We start from the raw sequence: 9,624 nt of genomic DNA, 5'->3' as shown, positions 1-9,624 counted from the left end.
TCTCACGGGTATATTTCATCTATTTCATTTAATGTTTCCGTGTGTCGTAAAAAGATATCAACAGTTTCCCCCATAACAGTGACCTCTACAGTACCTGCCCCTTTAACAATGATCTCCACAGTGCCTGCCCGTTTAACAGTGATCTCCACAGTGCCCACCCCTTTACAGTGACCTCCACAGTGCTCACCCCTTTAACAGTGATCTCCACAGTGCCCACCCCTTTAACAGTGATCTCCACAGTGCCCACCCCTTTAACAGTGATCTCCACAGTGCCCACCCCTTTAACAGTGATCTCCACAGTGCCCACCCCTTTAACAGTGATCTCCACAGTGCCCGCCCGTTTAACAGTGACCTCCATAGCGCTCGTCTATTTAATAGTGGCCCCTGCCCCCCCATGCATGTAGCAGGGTAGCTGTGCCGTCATATCTCATATGACTGTAAAAATCACGTGTTGATCACGGCACTCTATCTGAGGCTGATAGGTTTAGGGTGCACGTCTAGGTGCGTTCCTTGCTCCACCCCGCGGAACTAGTAAATATTTCAAATAATTTAGACAGCACTCCAGTATGCGGTTAATGCTTTTTATTTGCCGGACATAAGGGTCCTTTTTTTTTTTTTTTTTTTTTTTTTTTTTTTTTTTAGGAACTGAGGCAACGTTTAACGTTTCGGGCAAAAACATATGCCCTTCATCAGGCTGATGTAAAGAAGGGAAAGGGGAAAAAGGGGGAAATGTATAAATACATATAATATTTGCAATTTAACATGATTACAAATATAAAGTCACATGATTCAAACAAATAATTGGTATCAATACAATCAGTAACATGACTCAGAGAAACATGATTCAAAAGACATAATTCAAAGAAAATTGGTTCAAAAAACATGATTCCGTAATATTAATATGATTAAAGAAAAAGTGCATAATTATTATTCAAAGATTAGTGCATGCCATAAGGCGGGTATCCAGCCATATGGCTGAGGAGTATCATGTACCGAAAGTGTAGTAATATTTACATCAAGCATCAGAACAAAAATGGACCACTGAATAAAATGTACAACAGTGGAGACACAGAAAGAAAGAGATAAGAGAGAAGAAAAGAGAAAAGAATAGGAGGAGTACGGCCAGAGTATGCATATTGAGTGCTGGGTACGCATGTATATACACAGAGGGAAGAGGAGTACCCTCTGAGAGTAAAGTAACAGTACAGGCAGAAAGATGAAAATGTGCGCTGGGCTTACCTAGTTGCGTGCATGGATGCATGGAGGGCCGGCATGTCTGAAGTATGTTCAGCAGAGCTTGAAATAGGCGGATTCCCGCCTTGGAGGTGACGCTTGCGATCATGTGGTATTGGGGGGAGTCATAGCTAAGCGCCGGCCTGGTTGAATGACGTCTTGTCAATCGGCGCATGCGCATAAAAAATGCGCGCATGCGCATAAAAATGCGCGCATGCGCATATTTGTCGAAAAATTCGCACATGCGCACAAGGGCTGAAAAGTGAAAGTCGGCCATCTTGGTTATGGGAATGTCTCGAATCTAGGCATCTGCGTGTAGCAAGTATTATATGGGAGAAGTAATGGAAATGTGTGTGTGACAAATAACCGGTGGCGACTATTCGGATCGGGAAGGTGATACATGGTGGAATAAATTAGCATGTACCACAAATAGGAAAGTGTGATAGCTAATGTATGTTAAAGGGCACATCTGGTAAGTCCAACCAATGTAAGAGAAACTAATGGGGTAGAACCCTAGTTAGAGGTCAGTAATGTCGTCTATTCGTGGTGGAATGGACACAGTATAATGGCTGGAGCATAAGTTAATATAGATATCACATAAGACATATACCAACGGCTAGGGCGTGCTTCACGGATGTCGCCACCCGTTATTAGACGGCTCTGGCCCTAAAAGGGAAACATAAAGACAAGATTAACATAAGAGAACAAACATACAAGGAAATAGAGAACATAAACATAAGAAAGAGGATGATTAATCAGTCTAAGATATAATCTCTATTAAGACCATGAGGTTCAAGAGTGTTAAGGCGTCGGATCCAAGACATCTCTCTCTCCTGTAAAAGCAGCTCGCGGTTGCCTCCTCGTCTTGGTGGTGATATCCAGTCGATGACTTGGAAACGCAGCTGACTGACTGAGTGACCATGTTTGGTAAAATGTTGGACAAGGGGTGCTTCTAGTTTAGTGGTACGTATATTAGACTTATGTTGAGATATACGTTCTTTTATTTTTTGAGTGGTTTCCCCAACGTATCCCAATCCACAAGGGCATTTAATTAAATATACCACATAGCTGGAAACACAAGAGTAGTGACCATTAATGTTGTATTTTTTCCCAGTGGATGGGTGGGTGAAGGTCGAACCTTTGGTAACATTCCCGCATTCCCGTATTTATACATTTCCCCCTTTTTCCCCTTTCCCTTCTTTACATCAGCCTGATGAAGGGCATGTGTTTTTGCCCGAAACGTTAAACGTTGCCTCAGTTCCTAAAAAAAAAAAAAAAAAAAAAAAAAAAGGACCCTTATGTCCGGCAAATAAAAAGCATTAACCGCATACTGGAGTGCTGTCTAAATTATTTGAAATACCTCATATGACTGAATATTTAGCTAAAAGCTGCTAAAACCTGTGATCAGTTGTTATGGAAACCTGGAGTAGGACCTGCGAGCTTCTATTGGCTGATCAGGGACATGTGACCATGTAAATGGCAGTTCGGATTTAAGTGAAAGGTTTGCAGGCTTCTATTGGCTAATGCAGGTGTAGTGTACGGGAGAGTAATACCCCGTCACTACTGAAGGGTCACTTGGGTATTGTCGTTTCCCCTGTATTTAAGGGGAGGTTGGTTTAGAACATCTTGTCAATGTACTGCTATGTATTTTCCTGTTACTGTGAAACGTGCATGTGCAGGCCGGCTAGGGTGTCATTCCAGCTCTGAGTCACTAGAGGGAGCTAGGGAGCCCTAGTCTATATAAGGCCCAGTCAGGAAGTAGTAGCAGGAGACAGACAGTGGGAGCAGAGGTCAGAAATGATCCTGTGTCTGTGTGAAGGCCAGGCTATGGGCCTGTGAGAGCATAGCAGGCCTGAAGCCTGCCGACTAGGAGAGGGTGGTAAAGGCCCTGTAACCGGGTTCCGGATCCAAGGAAAAGGTTCCCCTCCTGAGTCATCATCCGTTTAGCTGAGACAGCATAAGCAAGCCACCAGCCAAGACACAGAATACCACAGAGGCCGATCAGATAAAGCAAGAGGTACTCAAGATAACAGAGGAGGTACTATATAAAGACAGCTTCAAGGGTACGCCAGCTAAAGGGCATTAGACCTTGGAGAGAAAGTCACATGTTTCAGGACCAGTCAGGAATAGTGTGCAAGCCGCCTGTACTGCATCTCCTGTAATCAACACTCTGTATAATACATTGCTAAGACCGGCCATTCTGTAATTCCAAGAACCACCTGTATTCTTATGGAGAACCAACTGTCTTTCATGGAACGGCGCTTCCAACTGCGTCCATGTATTATTTTCGCTGATATTCAGTAAAGTTCCAGTTTTTGTTGGCTACCCTATGCTTGCTTCATTCTTTTATAACATCATACACGGCATGTCACCGTTTAATTGACACTGGCGTCACGAACTGTTAAATACCTGCCTGTTCCAGTATTTGCCCCAATTGAAGACGACAGTGGATCCCAGGTTAGTGAGTCAATCTGCACTACAAAGCCCAGCATACACTACTGACCCCCTGGGACACTGCATCGCTCTTTTTGGCGTCACGAACAGGATCCGCATACTTCTGAAGTGCAGAGAAGTGTGAACTGTGTGCTTTAACTATTCCACCACCGTATTGCAAAGACTGTAACCTTTATTCCTAACTTGTGGAGTACAATTGTGCCTGGGAGGAATCAGAGACGCTGTACTGTGTTGCGCTACCCCCAGAGAGAAAATCGCATTTGTGGACTGTGTTTTATTGGACTTTTCATCATCCTGCTTGCTGTCAGTGAATTGCGGCATCAGGACCCTTAAAATGGCCGCCGACGCCATGAGGCTTTTTACTGCGCCATCAGGTTGTGCAGAGGCGCGAATATTTGGCGCCAACACCCTCCAAGAAGGAGGAGGAGATTGTCCTGGAGCGCCACCCACCTGGAGAAGTGATGATGCGGCTGACGTCCCCGAAGAGTTACGCCTGGGAGGCGGGCCTCAGATGGAGGTAGACCGGCCCAGTGTGTGGGAGGAGCCAGTGTCGTCACTGCACCCAGGGAGAGAAGAGGAGAGAGAGCGGCTGGACAGCTGCCAGCGGGCGGAAGAATGTACAGAGGCCCGACGTCGAGCAGCGGCTGCCACCGTTACCCCAGAGGCCACTGTCACTGAACCTCCGGTAGCTCCGACGACCTGCACTAAAGCTGACCTAGAGGCCCTACGCAAGAGAGTGTATTGGGTGGCGGACCTCGGGTGCGCAGGAGGCGTGCGGTGGTTCCCGTTTCCTAGGACGGATGCCGAAATGGAGGCAATGAAGGACAAGCCTCCCCCTCTAAAGATTGTCAGAGGAGATGGTTTTCAGATGTGGCCGGCCTTGCCAGAACAGTTACTGCAGGTTCCGTACATCGACTCGTCATCCGAGGAAGAACATGACACTCGCCTGTGAGTACTCTTTCCCTCATGTCCATCTCCTTAATGGCCGTTTTTGTCCCTCCAGTTGGCAGAGCTGGTGAAGCTTGCTGCCAGTTACACACGGCCGGTGGCATCCTAACTGAATAATGTGCCACTGTATACCACTGCCTCCAGCTGCCCTTGTTATGTTTGGGACATCCGGTTTGCTGCTATTATCCCAGTTGTGCCTTTAGTTTTGCACCATTTTACCCCTTTTTACCACCATTTCAGGTTAAAAAGACATTTTTATGTCAGCACTGTTTTAAAGGGTAAGCAGGACTTGCCGGGATAACATGGCCCTGGTATTGTCAGAGTCCTGTATTGTCATTTTATATATGTGCTGCTGACAGTATTTAATAACCGGTTTTTATTCACGTCTATGTGCCCAGAGATGGACTTCCTATGTGCAAGCCTCTGAGATGTTGATATTGCTATGGACTTATTTATTGTCATGGACTATCCTGGTTCTTTAAACATCTCGCTGTGCCAGGTCAGCGCCCCCGTTCCACTCACTATCCTGTGAAAAAGAGAACGACGCCCCTTGTCACCAGACTTCACCTTTGCCAATTGGGTCTGATAAGAGTGTAAATGACATATATGTATGCATGCATGTGTCTTTCTCTATTTCAGGTCATGATTCCAGTTGGGCGGGCCCTGATGGAGTACGAGGTCGTACTCAGCTTAAAGCAGCGGGGTATGTAGTGTACGGGAGAGTAATACCCCGTCACTACTGAAGGGTCACTTGGGTATTGTCGTTTCCCCTGTATTTAAGGGGAGGTTGGTATAGAACATCTTGTCAATGTACTGCTATGTATTTTCCTGTTACTGTGAAACGTGCATGTGCAGGCCGGCTAGGGTGTCATTCCAGCTCTGAGTCACTAGAGGGAGCTAGGGAGCCCTAGTCTATATAAGGCCCAGTCAGGAAGTAGTAGCAGGAGACAGACAGTGGGAGCAGAGGTCAGAAATGATCCTGTGTCTGTGTGAAGGCCAGGCTATGGGCCTGTGAGAGCATAGCAGGCCTGAAGCCTGCCGACTAGGAGAGGGTGGTAAAGGCCCTGTAACCGGGTTCCGGATCCAAGGAAAAGGTTCCCCTCCTGAGTCATCATCCGTTTAGCTGAGACAGCACAAGCAAGCCACCAGCCAAGACACAGAATACCACAGAGGCCGATCAGATAAAGCAAGAGGTACTCAAGATAACGGAGGAGGTACTATATAAAGACAGCTTCAAGGGTACGCCAGCTAAAGGGCATTAGACCTTGGAGAGAAAGTCACATGTTTCAGGACCAGTCAGGAATAGTGTGCAAGCCGCCTGTACTGCATCTCCTGTAATCAACACTCTGTATAATACATTGCTAAGACCGGCCATTCTGTAATTCCAAGAACCACCTGTATTCTTATGGAGAACCAACTGTCTTTCATGGAACGGCGCTTCCAACTGCGTCCATGTATTATTTTCGCTGATATTCAGTAAAGTTCCAGTTTTTGTTGGCTACCCTATGCTTGCTTCATTCTTTTATCACATCATACACGGCGTGTCACCGTTTAATTGACACTGGCGTCACGAACTGTTAAATACCTGCCTGTTCCAGTATTTGCCCCAATTGAAGACGACAGTGGATCCCAGGTTAGTGAGTCAATCTGCACTACAAAGCCCAGCATACACTACTCACCCCCTGGGACACTGCACAGGTCCTTTGTTGGGAACGGAAAGTCCTAGAGAGCTGAGACCCTGTCTAAAACCTTTCCGGACACCTGATGTACCTGTGTGCCAAATTTGGTGAAGATCGGTCCAGGCGCATAAAGAACAAACAGACAGAAACTCATTTTAGCATATTAGTGTGTGTTACAATACACAGGGTAGCGCACGATTACATCTCTGAGTAATAACGTGAAGTACTAGGCAGAAATCCCTGTCGGTGCGTCTCCACCCAGTTGAAATTTAGGCGGTCATTTATTATTCAGAAATACACCTATATTAGGCGCATTCCTGGTGCAGATTGCAGCGCAACGGTTAGTTACACCACATCATGTGACTTTTCCCCGCTCACGCCAGGTCTAAAAAAGTGGTCGTGACGTGGGCAGGGAAGGGCACGGGCCAGCGGGCTCGTCTCAGTCATCATTTTCTATTCCGGTTTTAGGCATAGAAAATGGTCAAAATGTAAGACACTTCGGAAGCTGGCTTACATTTAGACTGGCAGAGGATGCCCCAAAGTTATTTAGAGGCCTGGCCCTGCCAGATATAGGGGCATTTAAAGAGGACATTTCATGGATTTATATTGATTGGGATAAATACCTTTACTTGCAGGGTACCCCCCCGCTGAGCGCAGGACATTTTAAACGCCGGTCTTAATAAATGAGTGACCCCATTAATCTTTCTTGGTTGAAGTTTGGGGAAATAGCACATGTGTTGTGGGAGTAGTTCAATATTCAGATACAGGTAATCAATATTAAATAATTAAATCAATTAGTCGACACTCATTAGAGACAATCACAGTTGATGTGTCTGTGGAGATCTCTCTCGAGACCGCCCCAAACCCTTTATTATATACCTTTAGGATATGGGAGTAAGGGCTCTTTCACACCTGCGTTATAGTCTTCCGGCATAGAGTTCCGTCGTCGGGGCTCTATGCCGGAAGAATACTGATCAGGATTATCCTAATGCATTCTGAATGGACAGTCCGTCCTTCAGGATGCATCAGGATGTCTTCAGTTCCGGAACGGAACGTTTTTTGGCCGCAGCAAATAGCGCAGCATGCTGCGCTTTTTGCTCCGGCCAAAAATCCGGAACACTTGCCGCAAGGCCGGATCCGGAATGAATGCCCATTGAAAGGCATTGATCCGGATCCGGCCTTAAGCTAATCGTCGTTTCGGCGCATTGCCGGATGCGACGTTTAGCTTTTTCTCAATGGTTACCATGGCTGCCGGGACGCTAAAGTCCTGGCAGCCATGGTAAAGTGTAGCAGGGAGCGGGGAGCAGCATACTTACCATCCGTGCGGCTCCCGGGGCGCTCCAGAGTGACGTCAGGGCGCCCCAAGCGCATGGATCACGTGATCGCATGGACACGTCATCCATGCGCATGGGGCGCTCTGACGTCATTCTGGAGCGCCCCGGGAGCCGCACGGAATGTAAGTATACTGCTCCCCCGCTCCCCACTACTACTATGGCAACCAGGACTTTAATAGCGTCCTGGCTGCCATAGTAACACTGAAAGCATTTTGAAGATGGATCCGTCTTCAAATGCTTTCAGTACACTTGCGTTTTTCCGGATCCGGCGTGTAATTCCGGCAAGTGGAGTACACGCCGGATCCGGACAACGCAAGTGTGAAAGAGGCCTTACTGGGGGTTATAAGGCAGTTACACTGCGTATAATTGGACAGTATAGGTTACATAATTTCACGTGATACAGAACAGACCAAAAGTTTTCTTTATTTTCATGACTATGAAAATTGTAGATTCACACTGAAGGCATCAAAACTATGAATTAACACATGTGGAATTATATACATAACAAAAAAGTGTGAAACATCTGAAAATATGTCATATTCTAGGTTCTTCAAAGTAGCCACCTTTTGCTTTGATTACTGCTTTGCACACTCTTGGCATTCTCTTGATGAGTTTCAAGAAGTAGTCCCCTGAAATGGTCTTCCAACAGTCTTGAAGGAGTTCCTAGAGATGCTTAGCACTTGTTGGCCCTTTTGCCTTCACTCTGCGGTCCAGCTCACCCCAAACCATCTCGATTGGGTTCAGGTCCGGTGACTGTGGAGGCCAGCACCCCATCACTTTTCTTCATGGTCAAATAGCCCTTACACAGCCTGGAGATGTGTTTGGGGTCATTGTCCTGTTGAAAAATAAATGATGGTCCAACTAAACGCAAACCGGATGGAATAGCATGCCGCTGCAAGATGCTGTGGTAGCCATGCTGGTTCAGTATGCCTTCAATTTTGAATAAATCCCCAACAGTGTCACCAGCAAAGCACCCCCACACCATCACACCTCCTCCTCCATGCTTCACGGTGGGAACCAGGCATGTAGAGTCCATCTGTTCACCTTTTCTGCGTTGCACAAAGACACGGTGGTTGGAACCAAAGATCTCAAATTTGGACTCATCAGACCAAAGCACAGATTTCCACTGGTCTAATGTCCATTCCTTGTGTTCTTTAGCCAAACAAGTCTCTTCTGCTTGTTGCCTGTCCTTAGCAGTGGTTTCCTAGCAGATATTCTACCATGAAGACCTGATTCACACAGTCTCCTCTTAACAGTTGTTCTAGAGATGTGTCTGCTGCTAGAACTCTGTGTGGCATTGACCTGGTCTCTAATCTGAGCTGCTGTTAACCTGCGATTTCTGAGGCTGGTGACTCGGATGAACTTATCCTCCGCAGCAGAGGTGACTCTTGGTCTTCCTTTCCTGGGGCGGTCTGCATGTGAGCCAGTTTCATTGTAGCGCTTGATGGTTTTTGTGACTGCACTTGGGGACACTTTCAAAGTTTTCCCAATTTTTCGGACTGACTGACCTTCATTTCTGAAAGTAATGATGGCCACTCGTTTTTCTTTACTTAGCTGCTTTTTTCTTGCCATAATGCAAATTCTAACAGTCTATTCAGTAGGACTATCAGCTGTGTATCCACCTGACTTCTCCACAACGCAACTGATGGTCCCAACCCCATTTATAAGGCAAGAAATCCCACTTATTACACCTGACAGGGCACACCTGTGAAGTGAAGACCATTTCAGGTGACTACCTCTTGAAGCTCATCAAGAGAATGCCAAGAGTGTGCAAAGCAGTAATCAAAGCAAAAGGTGGCTACTTTGAAGAACCTAGAATATGACATTTTTTCAGTTGTTTCACACTTTTTTGTTATGTATATAATTCCACATGTGTTAATTCATAGTTTTGATGCCTTCAGTGTGAATCTACAATTTTCATAGTCATGAAAATAAAGAAAACTCTTTGAATGAGAAGGTGTGTCCAAACTTTTGGT

This window comes from Bufo gargarizans, chromosome 4 (assembly GCF_014858855.1).
Source record: "Bufo gargarizans isolate SCDJY-AF-19 chromosome 4, ASM1485885v1, whole genome shotgun sequence".
Classification (NCBI taxonomy): Eukaryota; Metazoa; Chordata; class Amphibia; order Anura; family Bufonidae; genus Bufo; species Bufo gargarizans.
The sequence above is the reverse complement of the archived record's forward strand: the minus strand, read 5'-3'. Positions refer to the sequence as shown.